Source organism: Ambystoma mexicanum, chromosome 4q, assembly GCF_040938575.1.
Source record: "Ambystoma mexicanum isolate Mex_15411 chromosome 4q, UKY_AmexF1_1, whole genome shotgun sequence".
In the NCBI taxonomy this organism is placed as follows: Eukaryota; Metazoa; Chordata; class Amphibia; order Caudata; family Ambystomatidae; genus Ambystoma; species Ambystoma mexicanum.
Window position 1 is genome coordinate 212,622,689 of NC_090928.1, and position 25,900 is coordinate 212,648,588.

Sequence of the window (25,900 nt, forward strand, 5' to 3'; positions counted from 1 at the left end):
GTCAAAGGGGCCAGCGAAAAAGTACCGGTGGTGGTCAGGGAAATGGAGGTGCCAAAGCAGCTCAGGCAGCTGCCTCTTTACCTTCAGGCACTGCTGCAGCTGCTTCCAGTCATGAAGCCATGTCCCATGGTTCGCCGGTTGGCGGCAGACTGTCTCAGCATCTCGAAGAGTGGCGAGCCATTACTTCAGATGCGTGGGTTCTGGATATCATAGCCCACGGCTACTGCCTTCCCTTCCTACAGCGGCCTCACGACAATCCACCGGGGAAACTCTTTGAAACTTCCAGATCCGCTCCTTGCGCAGGAAATCTTAACCCTGCTGGAGAAAGGCGCTATAGAACTGGTGCCTGTAGCGGAGAGGAACCAGGCATGGTATTCCCCTTATTTTTTTTATCCCTAAGAAAGACTGGAGATTGAGACCCATCCTGGACTTGCGTTGGTTGACAAGGAAGGACAAGTTCAAGATGGTTACACTTTCTCAAGTCCTCCAGGCCCTTCGACTTCAGGATTGGTTGGTGTGTCTGGACCTACAGGATGCTTGCTTTCATGTGCCGATTCATCCCAAGCACAGAAAGTACCTGAGATTTGCGGCTGGAGACTCGCAGTTTCAGTTTCAGGTCCTGCCGTTCGGATTGACCTCCGCCCGAGGGTCTTCACCAAGCTAATGGTGGTGACAGCATACCTCAAGCAAGGGGGATTCACTTCTACCCCTACCTGGACGACTGGCTGATCCGGGCACGCTCTCCCGAGTAATCATTGGATCACCTTGGTCTCACCTGCCGCTCCTTCCACAGGCTGGGCTTCTCCCTCAATTTCAAGAAGTCGCATATGACACCTTCCCAACAGCTCCAGTACATCGGGGTTGTGTTAGACATGTCCTTGGGGAAGTGCTCGCCTCCCAAGGTGATGGCTCATCACATTGTGCAGATAGTGGACAAGTTTCAACATTCCCAGAGTCTCACGGCTTTCGAATTCTTAAGGTTGCTCTGCCTCATGGCATCCTGCATTTTTCTGGTGCCAGAGGCCCGGCTGTGGGTGAGATCCTTGCAATGGGTCCTCAGGATGCAGTGGTTGCTGTTGTCAGGCAAGAAGTTGAATCCCGTTCAAATTCCACTCTCGGTCTCCCAGGATCTTCTGTGGTGGGCCAACAAGGGGAACCTGATGAAGGGGGAGCCGTTTTGGCAACCGGGGCCAGAGGTGACTGTAGTGACGGATGCTTCCCGCACAGGATGGGGCGCTCATGCCAACGACTTTACCCGCCAGCGGTCGTTTGTCTCCGTCGGAGTCCAAACTCCACATCATTTTGTTAGAGCTGAGGGCCATCAGGCTAGCCCTGAATGCTTTCCTGCCGTCTGTGCAGGGGAAAAGTGTCCTGATCATGACGGACAACACAGTGGCCATGCATTACCTCAACAAAAAAAGGGGGGGTAGGATCACTTCCATTGTGCAGAGAGGCAATGCAGCTGTGCTTCTGGGCCATCCAGCAGGGTATTTCGATATCAGCAGTTAATCTGTCCGGAGACGAAAATGCGGCGGCGGATGCTCTGAGCAGGCAAAGCACGATCTCTCACGAGTGGGAGTTGGCTCATGAAGTCCTTTAGGAGATCTTCGCCCTTTGGGGAACCCCACAAGTGGATCTCTTCCCCACCAGTGTCAACCGGAGGTGCTCAGGGGAATTTTCTCAGAGAGGAGCCTTAGGAGACACTTTTGTAGTGGATTGGTCATTCCCGCTGCTTTACGCGTTTCCTTAAATCCCCGTCATTCCTCAAGTGTTGCGGAGGTTACTGAGGTTCGGTTCCCACATGATCCTCATTGCACCGGATTGAGCCAGGAGAGTGTGGTACCCAGACCTGCTAGAAATATCCATCTGCCCTCCACGCCGTCTTCCCTACCGAGAGGAGATTCTCTCTCTCTCTCTCTCTCTCTCTCTCTCTCTCTCTCTCTCTCTCTCTCCCCTCCCTATACCCCCCTCTCTCCTCCCTCTACCCCTCTCTCTCTCCCCCCTCTCTTTCTCCCCCTCCCCCTCTCTACCCCTCTCTCTCGCTATCTTCCACCTCTCTCCCCCCTCTCTCCCTGTCTTCCTCTCTCTCCCTCTCCCTGCTCTCTCCCCCTCTCTCTCCCCCTCTCTCTCTCCCCCTCCCTCTCTCTCTCTCCCCCTCCCTCTCTCTCTCTCTCTCTCTCGCTCTCTCTCTCTCTCTCTCTCTCTCTCCCCCCCCTCTCTCTCTCTCCCTCTCTTCCTCTCTCCCTCTCTCTCTCTTCCCCTCTCTCTCTCCCTCTCTTCCTCTCTCTCTCTCTCTCTCTCTCTCTCTCTCTCTCTCTCTCTCTCTCCCCCCCTCTCTTCTGTGGCAGGGCTATACGTTGTACCTTCAAACGCCAGGTTATGCCTGGCCCAGGAGGATCTATGTAATTTCACCCCAAGACCAAAATGTAACTGTGTATTTATTTCACCTCCTCTCAGTACATCTCACCAAAACAATAATGTGCAGTAGTTTTCATGAAATGTATTGCGCCCTATTTGCCTCCAACACCTTCACCCCCTTAATGTTCTTGGCTTGAATTCTTTGTGTTCTTTTTTTGACACACTATTAATATTTATAATTTTTTTATTCTTATTGAAATAAATGCAGTGGTAGGATACCACACATGTAGTGACACCATTTGCCATTTATTTCCATCACATGCCTGGCAAGTACCCGGTATTGCAATTATATGCTCTGGTACTCTTTCCTACCCCCGGGGGAGGGGTGGTGGGGGGGGGAGTCAGGTTCTCCAGCCAGAGGTCAAGACTCTCAACCTTCACGCTTGGTATCTGAAAGGTTGAGGTATAAGGATTGGGACCTCCTGGATAACGTGATGGAGGTGTTGCTTTCGGCCAGGCGGCCTCCAACAAAACCCCTGTGCCGTTGGCGTAAGTTCTGCGACTGGTGCAGAGAGCACAATGTTAATCCTTTTCAGTGCTCCATCCCTATGGTTATGTCTTTCTTACTTTCATTGGCCCACAGGGGCCTTCAAGTGGGTATCATTATGGGTTACCTGGCGGCACTGTCAATCTTTAAGCGATCGTCTGAAGAAGGGTCTTACTTTAAGATTCCTTTGATTTATCAATTTCTTAAAGGACTGACTAATGTGTTCCCGCCGTCCCCTTTCCAGGTGCCGGTTTGGGATGTAAATGTGGTTTTGAAATTTCTCATGGGTGCTCCGTTTGAACCTTTTGCACTCTTGTCCTTTGAGATTATTGTCATTCAAGACTGTGTTCTTGGTTGCTGTTACTTTCGCTTGCAGAGTGAGTGAATTGCAGGCACTTTCCTCTAAGCCACTGTTTACTGTGTTTCACAAGGACAGGGCTGTACTGCGGGTACGTCCTTCCTTTTTGCCTAAGGTAGTATCTGAATTTCATTTGAGTCAGAAGGTGGTTCTCCCATCTTTCTATCTTCCTCCTCATCCTGGTAAGGAAGAGGAGCGACTCCATGGGTTGCATCCTAGGAGAGCTCTGCGCTTTTACATTTCTAGGATGTCCAGGGTCAGAGTGAACAATCAACTCTTTGTAGGATATGCTGGACACCGATTGGGCCAGGCTGTTACCAAACAGACCTTGTCCAGGTGGATTATCCTCACCATTACGGAGTGTTACCGATTGGCGGGTAAGGTCCCTCCTGAAGGGCTGTGAGCTCATTCCACTAGGGGCGTGGCTACTTCCACCGCTCTCCAGCGGGGTGTTCCGATTAGGAATATTTGTGATGCAGCTACATGGGCTTCGCTCCACACCTTTGTTCAACATTACTCCCTGGATACGATCCATGGTCAGGATATGGCCTTTGGGAAAGCAGCTCTTTATTCCGCAATCTAATTGGGTACTCTAAATTCTTTTCCCTCCTCCATTTACTGTTACTGCTTTGGGAGTCTTGTCAAAGATGTGGAATACGTTGGAGGACACAATCCATTCGAAGAACAAGTGATTTACCAACTGGTAACGTTCTTTCGACTGGATGTTCCTCCAACGTATTCCACATCGCCCTCGCTGCCTGCCCCTCTGGAGAATTTCCTATGCGATTGCAGCTTCAGTTTCCACAAGGTTATGTGGAGTCAAGCAGGGATTAGACTGGTGCCACACGTTCTGAAGGAAAAACTTAAACTGCGGCTACGGGTGCCGTTCGTCCTATTTATAACATCCGGTGATGTCGCCCTTGACGGAGGCCTTCGAGGGACATCGACCCAATGTCATCGACGCAGGACGCCCTCTGCTGAAAAAGTTTCCGAAGTGCACAGCTGTGGACATTACATGTCAAAGATGTGCAATACGTTGGAGGAACATCCAGTCGAAAGAATTTTACCAGTTGGTAAGTAACTTGTTCTTTTGGGAATGGCCCTGATGCTTACCAAACTCAGGTGGCTATCGAGTGGTGGTCCCGGTCAGCGGCTGCTGTGGCTTTCTGGTTTACAGACTTAATATGGTGCAATGAACAGGAGGACATATACAGAAAACTGGCTACCACTAGTGCACGTCCTAAGGATTAGTGGCCGGTTGTTCATGGGTACCTAAGTAAAAAGAATTCAGCATCCCCAAATAATTTCCTGTGAGACACTCAATGTTGAACTTAGTTTGAACTTGGTGCATACTGTTGACCCAATGAATGCCCTGTACCCACATCTGTCACAATACAAACTTAACATTAAGATGAGGGATGACGCATATTTTTTTGTGCTATTTCCAGATGTAATTTCTGCACATGTCTAATGACTGCCTACTACTATAGTATAAAGGCAAAGAAGACACCATGACAATAGAATTGTGTATGCATATGTATGCGTATATAGGGCTGACGGCAAGCATAAGATTTACTTTTCTATTTTCTTTGTGTTTTAAGATGTATGGTTTTCATTGCGGTTACATACTGATTGTGATTTAATGTTATAATGGAAAGGAAATTACATTGCACATTTTTAATACAAAAATATTGTATTTCAGGCCAAACGTTATGTTAATGAATTGCGGACTGTTCTGCACATCATAAGATGGAGCCCCAACTGACACATGAGCCAATGTAATGATAGTCAATATTCCACATGCTAGCTGGGTGTGCATCCCGAATCCTAGAGACTTTGACAGAAAATGATCTGCCACCACAATACCTTTTGTGTGTTGGTGATCACCTTTAGCCTCTTGCTTATTGACCGTACAATGCTGATATTGATGTATGCCTTATATACTTATACATCCCGTCCCCTTTCCTCCATCCTTGTGGGCGTCTGCCAACATTGGGACGGTAACAGAACCTTTGGCAGCGAAAAAATGAGTTTCCCCCCAAAATTTAGTCCAGCGAGTGGGGGTGTGGCCCTGGGTGTGGGAACACCCCTCAAGGCCTGCCCTCCCTTGCCTTACCTCAGTCCCCTTTTCCACACGGACGGTGCCAGACTTGGCAGCTATGCAGAGAGACTTTTTTTTTTTACTTTCCACTTGCTCCCTGTTTTATTTTTCAGTCTTCTTCACCTCCCTTTGGTGCCTCGCCTCCCCTGGCTCATGTCAGCTGCTCATTGCCAGCTTCAGACCTCCCTCGTCTTGAGTGCCTGGGGCCCGACCACCACTGGGACGCGTCCACGGGTTGCATCGCTCAGTCACCGGGATTTGAAGAATTGGTTGTCACATTGGAGGGAGATCTTCCACGCTTCTCCTCCAGGTCATCTGAAAGAGTTTTTTTTCAGGACCACACTGCAAGACAAGTTGAACCTTTTGTTTAGTACAACGCCTCAGCACAGAGACTCCTTCCCAGGGGTTTCCATGGTCAAGGGTACCTTGGATTCTGGTTCTGGAAGACCCAAGGTCGCTAAGGCTACTGGCTACCAAGCCGAGGGGCCCAGACGCTCTACCAGGTGATCCTTGGGCAGACCCTAGATCGCTAGGGCTACCGGCACCCAAGCCGAGGGGCTCACAAGCTCTATCGGGCGGTCCACGGAAGGGCGATCAAGTTCGTCCTCCTCTTCGACCCCAGCAGGTAAGGGATCATTGTTTTCTACCTCCGAGAGTCAGTGCTTAGCACGATCAAGCACGACTACCAGCTCTGTTGCTGAGGGCGCACAGCCTACCGGAGCCACCTCTGAGGTCGTGAGTCAGGGCGATTTGACTACTGGCAAGCAGACCAAGGGCTTGAGATCTACCAGAGCTGTCTCTGAGGTTGACACTTCGGCTTCAGGTTGAAGGGCGGAGGTGTATCCTCCCATGTTTGAACCTGCACATGGCACAGGGCCTTCGCATCCTCCCACCTAGAGCGTTGTGCAAAGCCCCAAGATGGCGGATAAGCACGTGGCTGAGCCTGGTAGATCGGCGGCCGTCTTCGATTCAAGATCCAGGCCTACCCAGTCCCTCGCCCATTGAGTAGGCAATGCAAGAAGGTTCTAGTCACACTCCCTCTGGAAGTGGCGGTGGACTTTATAGTACAGGCGGTATATCTACCCATTGCAGCCTTGCGGCTTCACGCTCCTTGGTGCTTCGATCAGGAACGAAGGCCCAGTGCCACTGAGGGCCGGCCCCTTTGACATCCGACGGCTTGCAAGCACTGCTTCTTCAAGCACTTCTCCTCCTTATGCGTTACCTGCGGATGACGGGCTCCTCAAGGATATAGTGAAAGACATGATCCCACAGGTTGTGCCTCCCAGGTCTCAACCTCTGGGCCCTCTGCCGGTTCCTCTGCCACTACCAGTGCCTTTGCCTGTCCCCCCTCCGGTCCAGGTTCTTCCAGTGATCCAGACCCCTCCTCCTCCTGTACCACCAATGACTCCCCCTCAGCCTTTGGATCTGTCTTCGGGTTCAGATCTGGGAGAGCGGGGGGTGCGCCGGCACCTGTGTCCCAGGCCTGGACTCCCCTCCATCTGGAAAAAGGGGCAGGGACAATGACGGCAATGATGACTAAGACGTGCAGGACGACGAACCCTCAGCATCTGTAAAGGCCTTTCAGGACTGCCTTCAGTGCCTTGCAGAGTTCCTGGGGGGGTCTCGCAGCCAAAAGAGGTTCCCCAGGAATTGGGAGTGCTAGCAGAGGTTTTGGGCAAGTGCTCCACGAGCCGTTCAGGCATTCCTCTCCAAAAGGATGTCCTGCAGATGGCAATAAAAGTCTCGGAGAAGCCCAGGGCCAAAGCCCAGATGAACAAGAAATTAGACAGATTCAGTGGATGGGGAGCCTGTCCTCCTGGCATCCCATCCCCAGCCTTACTCTTCAGTGGTGGCTGTGGCCTCGCTGTATTCTAAACCATCGTCTTCCTCCACGGGAGCCACCTCCAGTTGTCTGTCCAAGGAGGACAAGCTCCTTGAGTCTTTTGGCAAACAGCGCTACGTCATCTCAGGGCTGCATTTGTGGCAGGTAAATGCTAACGCCCTTCTAGCCGCAGTAAACAAGAAGCGGTGCAAATAGCTCAGGGCATATCTGCCCAATCTCCCTCTGGAGAGGCAAGCAGCCTTCAAGGCCGGCCTGGTGGATGCCCGGACGATTGTGCAGGACCTCATGGAGTCTTCTAGTCTACTACATCGACACGGAGATGAGACGGACAGCGCGGATGCATCCCACTAGGTTTTCACCAAATGTGCAAGAGCAGATTCTGGATCTTCCCTTCGAGGGCTCTGACCTTTTTCATTTGTCTACCGATGACGAGTTGACAAAGAAGACCTCCGCACAAACTACCAAGTACTTGGCCATCCTGACTAAGGCAGGGCAGAAGTTCTACCCTCAGTCTCAGGACAGAACCGACTTCAAACCCTGCGCTTTCACCAGCTTCAAGGGGTTTCGGGTCTGCTGTGCACGGAGGCCTGACAGGTCACCCAGTGACGACAGGAAGAAGCAGCAGAGGACTTTGCATGTTTTTTTTCCGCTCCCCCTCCTGCGCTCCCACCTCAGATGCTAATAAGCAGTGATGTCGCGGTCGGGGAACACAGATCATCTGTAGGGGGATGTCTGGCTCTCTTCCAGGACAGCTGCAAGCGTAATTTCAAGAGTCCTTGGATCCTTTCTATAGTCTCCACAGGCTTAAGTCTTCCTCTTCCTTTTCCACCAGCATGCTCTCCTCCTCCTCCTCCTCCACGTCAGATAGCGCCCCGGCTCTTTTACAGGAGATTCTTTCTCTTTTGCAGATGTGGGCGGTAGAACCGGTTCCTCAGTCATACAGGGTCTCCGGTTTCTACTCCAGGATTTTTTGTAATACCCAAGAACAACCAGGCTGGCCTGAGGTTAGTCCTGGACCTGTCATTTCTCAACTTGTCTTTACCACTCAAACGCTTCAAGATGATTACTCCCATGCATATAGCAGAGTCTGATGTTTTTCCTAGCCCTCAAGGATTCGTACCTGCATGTCCCCATCTGCCCGACGTATCGGAAATGTTTGCGGTTCATGTTTGTCATACCACTTCAGGCTGCTGTCTTTCAGCCTCAGTTCGGCTCCTTGTGTGTTCATGAAGCTGATAAATTTGGTGGCGGGTCTCCTCTGCCTGGAGAGCCATCACTTATACCCTTTTCCGATGGGGCGGTCCGACTCCTGCCAACAGTTGGCAGATGTTCTTCACCAGTTGATCTTTTCCCTCAACTGTCGGAAGTCGCAGCTGACTCCGCCCAGGATCTGGTGTTCCTTGAGTGCGCTGGTACACGACTGTGCAGCGGGAGTTCCCCATGCCCGAGAGGCTCCTTTCCCTCTGCAAGGCGATATGGCACTTTCTGGCCAACTCAACCACCTCGGCATGGCGGTTCCAGCACCCTCTGGGACTGATGGCAACTTGCGTTCTCATGGTCCAGCACACCCGCATCAAGATGAGGCACCTCCAGCCCCACCTGATGGCCAATTCGGACCAGTAAACAGTTCACAGTTAGACTGGATCCCAATCCCCCTGCTCCTCCTCCCGGGTCTTTGCTGGCGGCTGACGGACTGCAATGTGGCAGTGGCAGGCCCCTTTACACGGCCGGAGCCCGCTCTGGTGGTGATGACTGATTCCTTTTTGTCGGGTTGGGGGGGGCTACTCTGGAGGGCTACTCCATTCATGGCGCATGGTCCAGGGCAGAGGCCCTCTTGCATATCAATCAACTGGAACTCAGGGAAGTGGACCTGGCGCTCAAGGCTTTTCTGCCCCTCATCAGGGATACTGCAGTTATGGTCAGGACCCACATCTCCACAAAGTTTTACCTGAACAAGAAGGTGCAACCCGTTCCCCCGTCACCCGACTCTCTTGTGCATGGAGGTGGTGGCGATCTGGGAATTGGCCCTCAAGGAAGGGATTTGGATTTCAGCAGTCCACCTTCCAAGGGACAGCAACGCAGAAGCGGGCCAGCTCAGCCGCTTGGTGTCCAACACCTACGAGTGGGAGTTACAGATCAACTCCTTGTTGCCCCTGTGATGGGGGTTTTTTCGGATTTGGACTTGTTCGCATCTACTCTGAATTCCAGTTGCCCCCCCTTTGCTGCTTGGGCGGGCATGGGTTTCTGGGGGACGTGTTGCAGGTCTGCTGGCACAGCCACAGGTGTTATTCGTTTCCTCCTCCACCGTTGTTCCAGCGGACCCTCCGCAAGTTTCGTGCATCGGTGGGCTACAGCCTCATCCTGATCGCCCCACACAGACCATCGAGGGCTTGGTTCTCGGATCAACTGCTGTTGTGCTCTCAGGGACTGGTCCACCTTCCAATCCCCAGCAGGTGTTTCCTGACGCAGCAGGGCGGGCGGTGGAGCACCCGGCCAGGTTGGCCCTATTAGCCTGGTTCCTGACCAGCTGAAATTCCAACATGCTTCTTTCTCTGAAGACAACTGGGACATCATTCAGGAGGCCCTCTTTGCGGTCGCAGTACAAGAGCAAGTGGACAAGATTCTGCCACTGGGCTAGCAGCAAGGGGCTTGACCCCCTTACTTGTTCCTTGGACGATGTGCTGGCCTTTTCCGCACATCTTGCTCATTCGATGTTTAGGTCGACACCTGCTGGATTTATCTGGTGGCCATTGGGGCCTACAAGAATTCCCCAGAGCATGTTTTCTCAGTGGCCAACCCGGTGGTTAAGGCCCACCACAAGGGGTTGACCAGGCTCTTTGCTCCGGTGCACAGGCCTCATCCGGTCTGGAACCTCAACATGGTTCTTGCAGCCTAGCAGCACAGGCCATTTCAGCCAATGGCCTCAGTGGACATGAGGCTGGTGAGACTGAAGACTGTATTGCTGGTGGCGCTCACTTCTGGGCACAGGGTCAGCGAGCTGCTGGCTCTGTCTTCATGCAAGCCCTTCACTACGTTTCACAGTGACAAGGTTATCTTGCGCACTTATCCTAATTTCTAGCCCAAGGTGGTCACTCCATTCTATTTGAATCAGGAAATCTGTCTGCCGGTGTTCTTCCCGAAGCCGCAGTCGGATGCTGAAAGGGCTTTGCATTCCTTGGACCTCAAGAGGGTCCTCAAGTTCTACCTCTCTCGGACAAGATCTTTCAGGACGTCTAAAGCATTGTTCGTCAAGTTTGGGGGCACATCTCCCGACTCCCAGGTTTCCAAAGCTTCTATTGCCCGGTGAATTGTCCAGGCTATTGCGGAGGCGTATACAGCCATTGGCAAACCAGTTCCTGAGGGGATTCACACACATGTGGTTCGAGCTAAGGCCACAGCTGTCGCGTTCCATAGACATGCTTCTTGGGATGTCATTAGCAGGGCGGCTACTTGGGCCACTCAGTCTTTGTTCTGTAAGCACTATTCCCTGGATACCAGCTCCAGGCGAGATGCAGCGTTTGGTCAGGCGGTTCTGAAGAACCTTTTTGCTTCATCCTAGATATGAGGCAGGTTGTCATAGCTCCACCCTATTGTCTTGTTCGGTGGAATCACCCACCAGAAAGGAGGAAAGGGGACAGGACGCATGCGTAATTAAAGTTACTCACCGTAGTGACCACAGTACTGTCGGGCCTACTGCTTCCGCTAGGGTTCAATCACGCCTCACGGTTCTCCCCAGCATCACTGATAAACGTAACTGTAAAGCATGCACTCATGCATCCTGTTATGCCACGCGCCTTCATTCTACTTACAGGAACATACATTTTTCCTCTCGCTATGGTTCCCACAGGTTCATGCATTTCTGTCGTAAGGGTCATTACGGCAAGGAATGGAAGTTGCCATGGAGATTGTGGCGTCCTGGTAGTGGAGATTCCGTATCGCAATGTATACGCCAGTCACGTGATATGGACCACGGCACTTAAGCGTCCCCTCTCCACTCCCTCGGTGCTTCTTAATCTTCCGAAGCGTGTTTTGGATATTGTGCCTGTTTCTACTTTGTTTCCTGCTTTTGCCTTGACCCACGCCTGACTTCTGGAGTTCCCTTGTCTACCGTCCTTCTGTTGTGTTGCCTTGGACCTTATCTGGATCTTGTCGTGTTTGAGCCGGAACGTTTACACGGACTGCTTTGCTTCACATTTGTCTGTTTATCCGCCTCAGACTTTTTACCTACCTTGGATCCAGCTGCACACTTTGACACCTTCACTGGTCATGAGTGGCACCAAGTATCTTGGAGCAGTCTCATACCTTAGCCACACTTGGACTAGAGACCCTCTGTGTGTGTTGGCTTCTCCCTCAGGCGTCTGCGTTCCGTTGGGATAGGCGGTTGGGACTAGACTGTCATCCCGCTTTAGGCGTCCTCGTGCCGTCAGGAAGAGACTCCTTGGGTCTGCTCCATAGCTCTTGGTGCCTCTGCTGCAACTGCCCACCTTCCTTTTCCTCTTCATTGGAACCCACGGTAAGATGCTTCTTTCAGTCTCATTGCACGTACACAAATAGGTTTGTGCCTTTGCCCTGCTTGTTCACTAGCCTGGATATTCATTACAGATAGAAGTTCACACGGAATCACTCCTGTCTCAACGCTATCTTAGGGGGTTGGTTTTACTTCACTGCTTCCTGCTTCTCCTCACAGGTTAGTCCTTATTTAGTAGGTGTATTTTTTGCGATAAATTGTAGAAAGGTCTAATTTACCCTTTTTTCTTGCATCCTAGGTAGCCTGGTGTTCGTTGGTTCCATTCTTTCGAGGAATACATCCCTCTGGTCTGTTTTACCATATAGACAGTGGGTTCTATTGCTAGGAAGAATTTGTCGGCTACACTACGAATGTCAAACTGATGACAGATTCTTACAAGTACTCATAGCCTTAGTCCCCTTTTCTCCATACGTCGAAGCCCCCTTCCCCTGCTTATATGCCAGGGGCTAAATTACTAATTATAGCCAGGTATTGAAGTGTCCAATGTGTTAAAAAAGGGGACTGAGGCGAGGCACCAGAGGGCGGGGTCTTGAGGGGCATTCTAAATTTAAAGGAGAAGCTCAATATTTCACTATGAAATGTTCCGATACTGTCCACATCTTGGGGGAATCCCCACAAGGATGGAGCAAAGGGAACTATGGACTATGAGTTCTCTAGTCACTACTGTAACTTTAATTTTCTGTACTAAAAAATGTCACCGGTTTATAGAACGCTTGTGGACTAAGCAAACTGCTTTTATGTCGACTCTGGGTAATAAGCAAACTGCTTTGAAACCAGGTTATCAGCCTCAAAGATAAGGCTCCAGTTTCTCTATGGCAAACTTGGTAAAGAAGCAGCACACTCCTATAAATGCTGTAGAGGGCTAGTTTAGGAGTCCCACATCTAGCCCAAAACCTTTTTCCAGACCCATCATACATTTAACAATCTTATGGAGTGCTTAAAGCAGTGTGATGATGTTTTAGTCGTCGTTTGAGATGGAAAAAAGACTACTCCTACGAATCAATGTTAGTGCCTTACTGAATAAGACCCCATAATGCATAACCATTTTAGGTTATATAGGCTACATTCCTAGTATATGGTAGACTTCTGAGGCTGTCTTCAGTGGCTTCTTTCAAATGTTCATGTTGCTCACTGCCATAACCCTGAGAAGTGAATGTTGAAAGGCATTGCTAACATTCTTTCAAATAAGACCTGGTGCCCTGTTGCCCTACTGCTGCCTTTATAGTAGCAGCGCGGTGCCAAGTAAGCGTTTTGAACTGATGGTGAAGAATGTAATCCTGCAAGAATTGGATGGGAATCCAAAAGCAATTTCCTGAAATATTTCCCTTGGATGTTTTGCGTCACAAACCACAAAGACATTTGCGGCTGACTTCTAAAATGACATTCCCATAATGTGAAAACCGATTTTTTTTTTTCACAAGTGCTTACTGTCCCAGTATATTTTTACATTCATAAATCTTTTGGATTTATTTAACCGTTTATGTATGAACTAAAGATGGCGTTTATATATCGGGAAAGGAGAGACACAGCTTGCAGGCAAGCTGGCTTTGCTTGAGATAAACTATTTAAATTGCAGATTTTTGATTTTTCTGCACAACCATACTTCTGGAGTTACCAGCTGCCAGAGCAAGAGGCTGGGGGGGATGGAAGGCATGCTGGATCAGAACACTATCGCCTGCTAACAGTTGTGTTTAAATTTGTTCCGCATATGGGGATTTGCAGTACCATCATGTGCAGCTTCTTGATCCATTAAGCTGTAGACATATTTAATTAATCATCTTTTGCAACATATGGATGACAAATTGGCTATTTATCCTGCAGTCTATTGTTAGGTTTAGTCAGTATTGTAGCTCAATTTGTTGCTGTAAGGAATAATCATCAACCCATGACCTTTATGCTAGAAATTTTAGATATTATTGTCAATAAATAAGACACATTACCAATTTGTTTTTTGCACAAGTATAAACTTTGTGGGGGATGCAGGAATATGAAAGTGCAGTCTGACAAGTAGTTCAGCAAGTCCCAATGGGAACTTTCAACTCTGCATGGTAAACCTGGATTGTGTCCTGGATCCACTTTTCCATCTCTAATTGTTATCCCCTCAACTGCTGAGAACATGTAGGCCACCTTTGTGGCATTATGTTCCCAGTATTAACACTGTAAAATACACATTTTTACCACATTTTGCATTGATTGCGTTTATGATATATCATAGGATATGATATGATTGGTTATTTATAACGCGATTAATACCCAGAGGTTTCTAAGCGCAGACCCGGGAATCAAACCTGCGTTGTTCCGTGTCGTCTTGCTTCTAAGGCGAACACGTTGCCGCTGAGCTATCCTCTCGAGACCTTAGCTGCCTAAGGCTGATATCTACCTGTGTCTGCCAGCTGATAAGGCTGATATCTACTTGTGTCTGCCAGCTGATATCTTCCAAAGGTACAGGTTCTGTTTTGCATCCCATTATCCAAGGACTCCCTTGCAGCTTGATTATTTTTCTCCTATTTTTGAAGCAGGACATGTTCCTCCCTGGCTTTAAAATGCCTTCAATTGACTCACATGATTAAACAAACACTCCTACCTTCCCTGGATTATTCCAGATGTAAGTGTGAAGTGCAAAGAGAGTTCAGAGGGTTGCATTGAATGATCCCCTTTGTGTTTCGATGTTCCAGCAGACTGAGGCTTCACTTAAACACACGTGTTGGAAATCTACATAACCTTGGATGCAGCATGATGGTATGAGCTCAAAGTGTGGAGGAAAGTCTGGAGGCAGTCTTCTGACCGCATGGGATTTATCCCTTTTCTGGATTATAAAGCAACAGATTTATACTGTGAGAAGTGGTGCATCTTACAATGTTTTCATTGAATTGCTACATTTGTTGTATATTGCTTATTAGTGCAACATTGTTCATATTGTTCTGCTGCATTCACTTTGTATTGTTAATTAGTCTGCTCACGCTTGCCATTTCTATGCTTTGGGTAACTCTGTTTTTATATTTTCCTATGGCGTATAACTTGCATAGTGCAAAGCATATGATGTCCCTTAGAGTTTGAAATGCTGTGAGTGCCACAGCGGTAGCCACACAATGAGGTAACTCAAATGTGGACAGTCAAGGCAGGATTACTGAATACTAAAGATCTAGGTACTGGAAATGAATCCATGGATTCCACCCCAATTGATAATTCACTTTTGGAGTTCTGTTTTAACTTCTAAAGGGGAGCAGGTGGTTTGGTTAATGAACAGCCAGAGGTGCCTAAGAGCTTATATGGTGAACGGAAATTGATACCTCATTCTGTATTAAATAATGGCCTGGCTGTGACCCCCATCACTTGAGCTCATCGCTAATGGTGAGATCAGTGTGTATACTTCCACTGCAACTAATTTATCCTCTTTTTCACCACTTTCTATGAATTGTGAAGGTGCTTTTAAATGTTTGTCAGGACATTTTTAACGAACAAAAGAAAACAAAAGTTATTGGAAAGTATTGTTGTAATTTAATTTGTGTACATGAAGTAAGTTACAAGGAGGCGTTAGCACATATGGGCACGTAATGAAATATCAAGAATAAATCGTAAAATTATGAGCTGAAATTGGCCTTTGAAAACATTGATTTGAATGTTTGGCTCAATCTAAGAGTAAACATTTTATATAGCTATTTTAAACAGAAGGAAAGGGTGTGCCTTCCAGTACTCGGTGGATGTGACGGACTCACCTATTTGTTTGTTTGAAGGAATCATTGGCACAGGGAGATAGCCCTTACGCCTAATCTTTATTGTGATTTAGATATTGAAGAGCCATGGAGTTAGGATTGAGCCCTGGGGGACGCTGCAGGTAGAGAGTGAAGTGGTGGAGTAGAAAGTGCCCAGCTGCAGCTGGGAGGGGTGTTGGTGAGGAAAGAGGTTAGCCAATCCATTGCCCGATCCTTGATGCCGAGGGTATCACAGAGCCATCTTATGAGGATGGAATGGTTGACCATGTCAAAGGCAGAGGAGGGATTGAGGAAAATGAGAACAGCAGGAGAACTAGAGTCAAGATTTGCAAGCATGTTTTCACAGGTGTTCAGGAGAGCAGAGTGCACAAGTGAGTGCTATAGGGATAGAGTGAAAGAGCCAGTGGCAAAGGAGTGGTTACAGAAAGCGGCAAGGGAGGAGTTGTTGTCCTTAATGGTTCTAGAAAAAAAGGGAGCACCTGTTTGGATGAGATCTTCATAGAGCGCACAACTTTAGAGACCGCATCAGGTGCTTTGGGCAGGAGGGAGGAGAGTGCGGGGTGGAGGGAGGGGAGCCAAGAGGCGCAGGAGAGCAGGGGAAGGAGTGAAGGTGGGTGGGGTGGTGGAGAGGGAGGACAGGATGTCCTCAGTTTTTGATGTGAAATAGGAGACCAAAGCGGTGCAGAGAGGCTGTGAAGGAAGGGGAGGGGTGGAGACTGCGGTTGGATTGGCGAGTCCTTTGCAGATTTTGAAAAGTTCAGCCGTGTTGGTAGTGGTTCCAGAGATGCAGGCCCTCTTCCTGGAGCAGATAGAAAAATGATATTGCCTTTGGAACAAGCGACAGACCGTTTGCCAAGGATGAACCCGAGGTCTGCCACTACCGTTCAGCAACTCTTCACTTACTTACATTTCAGAGATGCTAGATCGGAGTCATACCAGTCGTTGCATTTGGAGGCAGTTTTCAGGTGGATTCTCGTGACAGGGGCAAGGATGTCGAGGGTGTTCGATATGGAAAGGTGCAGGTTAGCAAGGACAGAGTCAGAAGCAGGGGCGGTGGTGAGAGAGGAAGCAAAAGCAGCAACTGACACTCGCTTCATTGGTCGAATGATTGCGAAGGAGGATGACGGTGCAGGGGGTGGCTCAAATAGTGGCTATGGTGCCCTAATTGGGAGGAGAGGAGAGAGTGGGCAGACCAGGAGAGGGGGGTGGTGACCAGGTTAGAGATAGGGATGTCTCCATAGATGAAGGCATCCAGAGTGTGTCCGGCTGAGTGGGTCGGCCTGGAAGGAAGAATAGTGAGGGAGGGGGCGTCACAGAGGACTCAGAACTGTGAGGTGGCTGATTCAGGCGAGTCAAGGTGGATATTGAAGTCTGCTAGGAGGAGTTTGGAAGAAGAGGTCGTGAGGGAGGAGGCAAGGTCGGCCCATTCAGATGAGGGAGAAATAGTGCCAGGGGGGCTGTAGATGTTAGCAAGGGTGAGAGAGAGAAAGTAGGAGAGGCCCAGAGCCTACAAATGTGGCATTCAAAAGAGGAGTGGATTGAGTAGGTATGATAGAAGCAGGGACCTACTCAGGGAAAATCGGGCCACTCCACCTCTGGGTCTGTTGGGCCTGGCTTTGGAGAGGATTTTGTAGCCCTCCGGAAGGAGTGTGTCAAGAGCAGTGACAGAACGGCATTGAGCCACTTCTCGGTAAGGGCGAAGACGCTAAGGTCAGAGTCATCAAGAAGACATATGTCAGAGGGGTGTTTGACAGCAGAACGCGAATTCAGAGTAGCTAAGTCAAGCTGATTACCACCATTGAAAGTTTTCTGAGGTGGGGGACAGGGGCGTGGTACCCCCAGCAGTGGTGGAGATGTTAGAGGAGGAAGAAGGGGTAAAAGGAGGAAGTTAATGAGGGAGGGCAGTTGCCGGTCAAGGAGGTGAAGAGTTGGTTGAGTACCTTAGGCCATGATAGTGCCATTGTGGTAGACATTAATGATGCACCTAGAGGATGAGAAGTATGCCAAGAGTACTTCCCACATAGTGCCACTATTAATGGGTGAAGAGGAGAAAGGGAAGAGAGACCAGGTGGGGAGTCCATAGGTCTGGGGAATGAACAGATAAAACGATGTTGGTAATAGCCTCCCTGAAAGTAGGGGGTCGATCAGAAGGAGGGGCGTACATTTGAAATAGAAATACCCAAAATGTTTTGTCCCCAAAAAAACATACCAATACAAATATGACTAGCCTGCTGGAAAATCCCATTTCGGGGGGGGTTAAGCTCTTTACCTTATCCTTATCTGAAGACTCTACCTATGGCACTCAAACACTTTTGTCAAATGATACTACCCCCTTATTGAATGAGACCCAGAGCTAGAATGATGAACCTAGTGCTCAGAATACTGGACAGGTTCTTGGTCGAATAGAGCGAGAGAAATGTAATTGTTGTTCTTCTACGCAAAACATCATTATATGACATTAAAACTGTGGATGAAATGAAGCTGCAACTATCGAATATCCTTACTCACTTGGAGAAGTTAGTAGTTACTCGGTCTGTTTTGAAACCACAATTGCATACTCCGATCATTAACAGACCACCTATGGTGCCTCAGGGTATCTGTTAACCTCTGCGTGAGACCCACCAATAAATCAGTTCTGATGCAGAGTCCACGTGCTGTTAATGATGAGCTCCCAAGGGCACCCTTATCAAACACAGCCCCTACACTCCCACCAATGACTAAATCAATGCTAAAGGGCCCATTCAGGCTCGATGTTACTGGACTGTCCCCTTGCATAGCCCCACGAACGCCCAAATTTAATCCATCTTTCTAATGGCCTCTGGTGGCACCCTATTCTGGTGCTATACTTCCCTGAAATAATGGGAAATCCTTCTTATTATTTATGATGAATGTTCAGAAACTTTGGAAACGATCAATTGAACCCTCTACCCAACAAAGCCATCAGTCGGCTGCGTCACATTAAGGGTTGCTTATCAGCTATTTTTTCAGATGTTATTGTCAAGTGCAATGCGGGTCCCACTAACTTTAACTATGATTATTTCCATTTGGTACTCAGATCTGACCACCCCCCCGACTCCCTTATGGTAGACTGGTCCGAAGCGACAACAAATTGACTTGTTGGACCAACCAAGAAAGGAAAACATTGCAACCTGTATTCGACCTAATGATGGCCTGATTTGAGACTGTGACCCCCATCCCAACCTAGGATCCATTCTTCCTTGGAACATTGACTTGGCCAGTAAAAATGCAGACCCCGACTGGCACGAATTTATAAAATAAAGCAACCTTATTTGCTTTCAGGAAACTTGGCTGATGGAACCCATCCATAAACCTTACTGTCATACTACCAAAGCATTAAAAGCCACCAAGCGAAGAGCTCTAGGTGGGTTATTGAGTTGGGTACATGTAAGCCCTGGGCTTTTGTGCAAACATATAGAACTGAAGTCCCCCAATCTACTCTGTGCAGCTTAAGGGGGCTGGGTGGGACTAACTGTCTTGATAATGAACACTTATTTAAGATGTAACAGACCAGCAATAGCGACCTTCACCATGTACTAGCATTTGTATCTAGTACTATAGATATGACCACTAATAAAGCCCTAATATTATTGGGCAGGTTCATTTGCCAGCTCGAATACTCCAATTTTCCTCCCGTGGACTTTGCTCTAGAGGATGCGATATGGGGTATCCCAGATCTCCAAGCTCATCCACCAGCACATAAATATCCTCTTGCAAATGATGTCCTTGTGGTTGTCCATTCATATGGACTTAGATCTTACTTTGACGCTTCCCTGAAGATTCCCCCCCCCCGCCAACCCGACGTATCGTACACAAAATAAACGGTGTAATTGACTATATTTTGATAAATATATGCCAATGGAGTTTGATTAATTCCTTTCGAGTAGCAGAACGCCTAGAGAGCCACTATGATCATCTGATCGACACACAATCCACCAGTTGATAACTGGGGTAGCAGGCTCATTTTCCACTGGCGCAATCTAGGCTGGAGCCATCCACCAATTTAAAAAATGTGGGATGACCCTTACCCACTTACCTCTCATTGCTAGCTAACATGTAAATAAATGTGCTTCCACTCTTGGAAGAATATGCTACATCAAATGCAGCCTTATCCACGTTTGATTGTTTTGATTCTTTGACAAGTAGGCTACTGCCTTTATTAACTTGGATATGCAAAGAGAAGTGCATCCTAAATAAACATCAACATGGTTGTTCGACAAAGAGTGCAAGAAAGCCACAATGGCTCTATCAGCAGAATTAAAATCCTTCAAAGGAAGAAATTCCATACTTGTTACTACTAAAAGAAATGATTATAAAAAATGAAAAGAAAGAAAGACATATTCACTTTGACTCTCTGAGAATCTCTAATTTATGCAGTTAAGTACCATGAGGCCAACGCCTTTTGGAATATAGCCGGGACTGGTCTAAAGCCAAACAGCAGTCATTTATTACACAATATCCCAGTTCAGGCTTGGCACGACTATTTTCAGTCCTTCTACTAAAAGGAGGATCTTATTAATCTATCATATCGGGAGTATGTAGAGAGTTTGACCCAGATGATGAAGATTAATACAGATAGCTCAATCAATCCTTAGTCTTCTCGACAAAGGAAGTTGAGAGTGCTGTTCTCTCAACATTCGGGCAATGCCCTTCGCCCGAATCATATGCCAACAGACCTCTATATGCACCTGCTAGATGTCAGTGGTGTAAGCCACTTTGAATCCATCTGGCATTAGAACTAGAAGCACAGCTGTTATATAAATGAAATATAACACAGTGTTAGCAGTGTTTTTAGCAGTTTTGTCATTTTTAACTAATGCTTTTAACCAGAGGACGAAAATTAAGAACAAGTGGCTACTTTTTGATTTTACAATTTTTACCTGAATTTTAATATTAAATGTGCAATCAATGACTTGTTCACTATTGAATCTTTTTTTTTTTTTACATTATTGCTGGTCATCTGAAAGACAAACCAGTTTATTTAAATGTCTTTATTAACTATACAACAATGATGTAAGCAGAAGATCATTGATTAATCATTACCATATGAGTAATTTGAAAGAACATATAACATGCCCCCCCTCCCTCCCCGCCCACTCCCTCCGAGACCACAGTTAGAACTTCAATCTTGTTTTTGGCCCCTTGGCGGGCCTGGACCGTCTGTGCTATCTGAGGCGCTATCTTGCGCCGCTGGGTGGAGCAATGGCACAGTTAATGCCACCCAACGGAGTAGTTCCTCGCTGGAGTCTAATCTCTGCACTTGGATTGCTGTTTCCCAGGCAGCAGTCTCAGCAGATATCCATCTTTTGAGGTCTGCCCACCAAAGGGCTTCACTTAGGTCTTTTGCGCTTTTCCAACCCATGGCTATGCGTCTTTTCGCCGTTATATATATTAAGTCTTGGAGCTTATTAAGGGACTTGTTTTTGCTGCTCCGCTTGTAGCTCCCCAATATGCAAGCTGCTGGGTCGAGAATTTCGACTACTAGCTCCGCATTTGCCACCCTTTCCTTCACCTGGGCCCAGAACCTCTGAACCACAGGGCAACCCCAGAACATGCGAGTCATTCCAGCCTTTGGCATGTTGCATTTGGGGCATGTCTGGACTGTGGCTCCTTTGAACCTAGATATGGCTTCAGGTGTAAGGTAGGCTCTGTTGGTAATGTATAGTTGGATGAGCTGTAGGCAGGCATTCCTAGATATGTTTTTGTGGTAATGGGTTATCTTCTCCCATGCTTTAACCTCTAAGCCACAGGGCAACCCCAGAACATGTGAGTCATTCCAGCCTTTGGCATGTTGCATTTGGGGCATGTCTGGACTGTGGCTCCTTTGAACCTAGATATGGCTTCAGGTGTAAGGTAGGCTCTGTTGGTAATGTATAGTTGGATGAGCTGTAGGCGGGCATTCCTAGATATTTTTTTGTGGTAATGGGTTATCTTCTCCCATGCTTTAACCTCTGAACCACAGGGCAACCCCAGAACATGAGTCATTCCAGCCTTTGGCATGTTGCATTTGGGGCATGTCTGGACTGTGGCTCCTTTGAACCTAGATATGGCTTCAGGTGTAAGGTAGGCTCTGTTGGTAATGTATAGTTGAATGAGCTGTAGGCGGGCATTCCTAGATATTCTTTTTGTGGTAATGGGTTATCTTCTCCCATGCTTTATCTTCGAACTCTATTCCCAATTCAGTCTCCCATCTACCCTGTTCACTATTGAAACTTATTGTAATTTCAAGAGCAGCGCTCACATCTGGGTCCACTTAATAAAACGTTTTTTATTGAGATGAAAAGATCGTATACGGTGCCCGAAAGTTGGAGAGGGGCAGCAATATTGCTGATCTATAAGAAGGGAGATGGAGAGGAACCATCGAACTATAGACAAATAGCCTTTAATATATTCATTAGCAAAAATCTATTCTGAAATGTTACTGTCTAAACTCGAAGAGTGGGTTGACAAATCCAACATACTCTGAGTAGCACAGGCTGGCTTTCGTAAAGGAGTGTCCACAATAGACAAGTCCTTCAGATGACTTCTTATACTGCAGAGGTTTACTTTGAAGGGCCAAACCTTGTACTTGGCTTTCATAGATCTGCAGACAGCCTTCGACACAGTCCCAAGAGCACTACTATGGCAGTCCCTAGATGTGCTTCAGGTACCAACCAACTTGTTAAGTCATTGCTCCAGGTAAGAATTTGAAGTGGGAGTATTTTACACCCTATTTTTAAACTTTGAGCGTAAATGCAATTTCAAGAGAGTAAAAATGAATGTTCTCCTTCGCAAGAGAGTAAAAGGTTTGTGACATCCAGCCGATACATGCAAAAAGTAACTGTATAGAAAGGATTCTCCTAGATGAGCAAAATCTCTATATATGAAATTTCGACTAGGTATTCTGCCACTTAGCATATTTACAGTCCATTGGGGAATGGGCATTGCAACCAAATGCACTATATGTAAAATCTGTGATGAAGATGAAATGCACTTTTTATGTACATGTCCTCTATATGCAGCTGCTAGATGTCAGTGGTGTAAGCCACTTTTAATCCATATGGCATTAGAACTAGAAGCACAGCTGTTATATAAATGAAATATAATACAGTGTTAGCAGTGTTATTAGCAGTTTTGTCATTTTTAACTAATGCTTTTAACCAGAGGACGAAAATTAAGAACAAATGGCTACTGTTTGATTTTACAATTTGTACCTGAATTATGAATATTAAATGTGCAATCAATGACTTGTTCACTATTGAAACTTATTGTAATTTCAATGTGTTCTCAAGTCTTGGAAATTCAATACAAAATGTCTGGGTTTTATCCCTGCTTATGGAATTGAGACAATCGCTTATTCAATGCCAATTTGTCTTTCATCAGTTTTGTTGTGAAATTCTGTAAGTGCTTTTATGGAAATAAAGCTTGATTTGTAAATTGAATGAGATAATTATGACATCTCTCACTGTATTAATATTCTAAAGGTTTCATGGATATGATTATGCACCAATTTTAGTTGGAGATTTTAACGCTCCTTATTTACGGCCTTGCTGAATCCAATAATTAACAATCAGGAAAAGAAATGGCTGAAATGTATGAGAATAGAACTACTTGTGCTAAAAGGAAGGACACCTTGGGATTCTCCAGGTAATTATACATGGAATATAGGCTATAAGTGTAGTACTAATGATTATTAGGAATAAGGCCACTTCTCTAATCACTAGACCATTATGGGGGTACTCCTGCCACACATAGAGACAATGCAATGCTGAAATTGACATTAGGTGTAAAATGATCTCGAAGGACTGCTCCTGCGAAAGAGTACATTTAGTGTAATGTCATGGTTACCCACTTTGCATGGTTTGAAAAGAATATCAAAAGTATTAACGTTCATATTGCTGCTAATTGCGATTATTAAGAGTATGGTTAATGCAGGTACATTATGAAAATCAGCCAGGTGGATTCACTAACCGACCACTCTTTATGGTATAGAGTTAATTTTGGTACCAGAGGGTAAATATGCTATATAGATGTATGGTTTTGAAGTTGCACATTGAAAGCAACTACTTTGGCAGACCATAAGCTACTATCTGAGGTTATGAGTCAGATACTAATACTAGGAATGCACTTCTCTGTAGTGTCAAAACACAATATAAAACTGGTATAAACCGCACCTAATCTCTGTAACCATGCGTTTGCAGGTTATGCTGGATATATTAAAAACTAATTATGGTAAAACATTATGGCATCTGATGAATAGATCTATGGCGGGTTCTGAGATCACATTGATTAACCAGATATCAGAAGAAAAGTGGCATAATTACATTGGTAAGAGGTAAAGCGCAGAGACCATTAATTTCCACAAGTCTATAATTCTAGCGAGCGGTGCATACATTTGCAGAGTGTATACATCTATAATATTAATTAAATTAAATCCATCACAGGCCCAGAATCATTACCTAATATTGTATTAAAAAGAGATCCAGCGCCAAGTTACAGCAACATTATCAGCAATTCTTTTAAATGGCAGAGAATGATAGTGTACTTTCCTGAAAGGCAGAATTGCTGATCCCGGTCACTAAAAAAGATCAAATCACTTCCCCTAAAAATTACCACTTATTGGTGATGATGGACATTTCTAGTAAAATGTTCGCTTCTATGCTTCTCCGGGAATGAAAGACGTGGGAAAAAGCAAACAAAATCTTATATGTATTTCAGACCATTTCCGCATTGGCTCCTGCACTCTCCATAATATTTTGGCATTACAATTGTTGATGCAGCCAAGAAAGATGAATACTGGCTATTTTATGTAGCTTACCTTGATTAGTGCAGCATTCAACTGGGTGGATAATAATCTCTTATGGTATAAGATAAATAAATGGGGGATCCCCAATGGATTATTATATCTGACTATAGAGATGCATGATTAAACAACAGTCAAAATGTGTTTGGACAATAATGGTAGGTACACAAAACTAAATAATATGGACTTAAACGGGGTGTGTGTTTTGGCTCCCTTGTTATTTAACCTTTATATTGCTGACATGCCAGAGGCATTAAAGATTGTGAAGAATCCCCCCTAAGTTAGGAGCTGTGCATATACTTTGTATGGGATATGTCGACCATATCATTTTGCTGATGACTTCAGTTGGTTTAAAGCGCTCAGTAACTTCTATAATTGAATATTCTAATACTAATATTTGAAAGTGACCCATGAGACAAAAAATATGTATTTAAGAGGAAAGGCTTTTAAACAGAAAGGCTGGAAAATAAATGGATCTTAAATTGAGCAGTCATATGTTTTGTCTAATTGGGTGTACAGTTCTCCAGCTGTAAATATTATTGTCTCAAAGAGCAAATTATGTCAAAGGCTACATCCAAGTTATGTGTTATTAAGGTCCCAAAAAGCTTCATATGCAACATCTTGCACCCACAATTATGGATGGGTAAGAAGCCAGTTCAGCAAAGGCTGTTAGTTGCTTAGATAAACTGGAGGGCAAATTGTGGTAACTGATACTTGGGCTCCTGCATGAGAAACAAACCACACTTCTAGAGAGCTGGGAGGAGAGAGACGTGCACGCTGTAGAGTGCACAATTGCGTAGTGCATGCATTAGGAGCTACATAATAGCAGTGAGTGTAAACACCATCTTAGTTATTGGCAACCATTTTGGAACGTAGGCCAAGGTGCTGCAAAAGCACCAAACGTTTTAGTATTAGGCCTGTATTATTGGCAAGACATAACCCACACTGCGTTCAGCGAGTTACAAGCCTTCCATTGTCTCAGAGGCTACAGGCCTTTGTGTCCTGGGAAGAATGTGCTCTGCAAGGCCACGAGAAGAGCGCAGAGCACCTCTTGGCAGTTACCATCTCACGATACAGATAACATGGCCCCTCGCCCCAAACACCCCCTTTGCAGCAGAGCTCCAGCCCTCCTATGCTTTGATCCTACGACACCCACATACCGCTGTGCCAGCCAGGCCCAGACCACCAACCCATAAGCTGTAACACCCCTGATTGATCAGAAAGCAAAGCTATCTTACCTTCACATTTGGGTCACGTGATTTTGGGCTGCCAGGTGCCGGGGAGGGATGAAATTACAGCCTAAAACAAGGGTTGAAGACCTTGGGAGGTTGCTGGCGCATCTGGAAATGAGTGAAGTATGCGAGTTAGTATGACCTTGGCTCTCCCCCCATGGCCAAATCTTGGTCTGCCAGATGAACCGTTATAGTGATAGAATAGCATTGTTTTCAAAAGTAACTAATTCATTATTAGGTTCTGTTTTTCTGTGGATGACGAGCCCAGCACCACCCACATGGACGGAGATGCACAAGAAGGCTGTGACCACTGGTCTAGCATCCCATATGGAGTGGGCTGCTTATGAATAGGATCCTACCAACTGGACACGCGGGTTTTCACTGTATGTAATGGTGTCACTGATGACGATTTCCACCCAC

General features: G+C 46.6%; 2 protein-coding genes across 4 annotated transcripts in view; one reads left to right on the forward strand and one right to left on the reverse strand.

Moving 5' to 3' along the window:
• Positions 1–25,900, forward strand: part of TFB1M (transcription factor B1, mitochondrial) — a 725,212-nt gene that overhangs the window by 405,534 nt on the left and 293,778 nt on the right. The gene's annotated exons all lie outside the window — the stretch shown is intronic.
• The window catches only part of CLDN20 (claudin 20), a 161,690-nt gene that overhangs the window by 81,044 nt on the left and 54,746 nt on the right, over positions 1–25,900 (reverse strand). The window contains exon 2 of one of the 2 annotated variants that reach the window (XM_069607741.1): positions 25,487–25,588. The exons of the other annotated variant lie outside the window; for it this stretch is intronic. The gene's annotated coding sequence lies outside the window, so the exon portion shown is untranslated. The remainder of the gene's footprint in view (positions 1–25,486; positions 25,589–25,900) is intronic. 2 annotated transcript variants of the gene reach the window in all.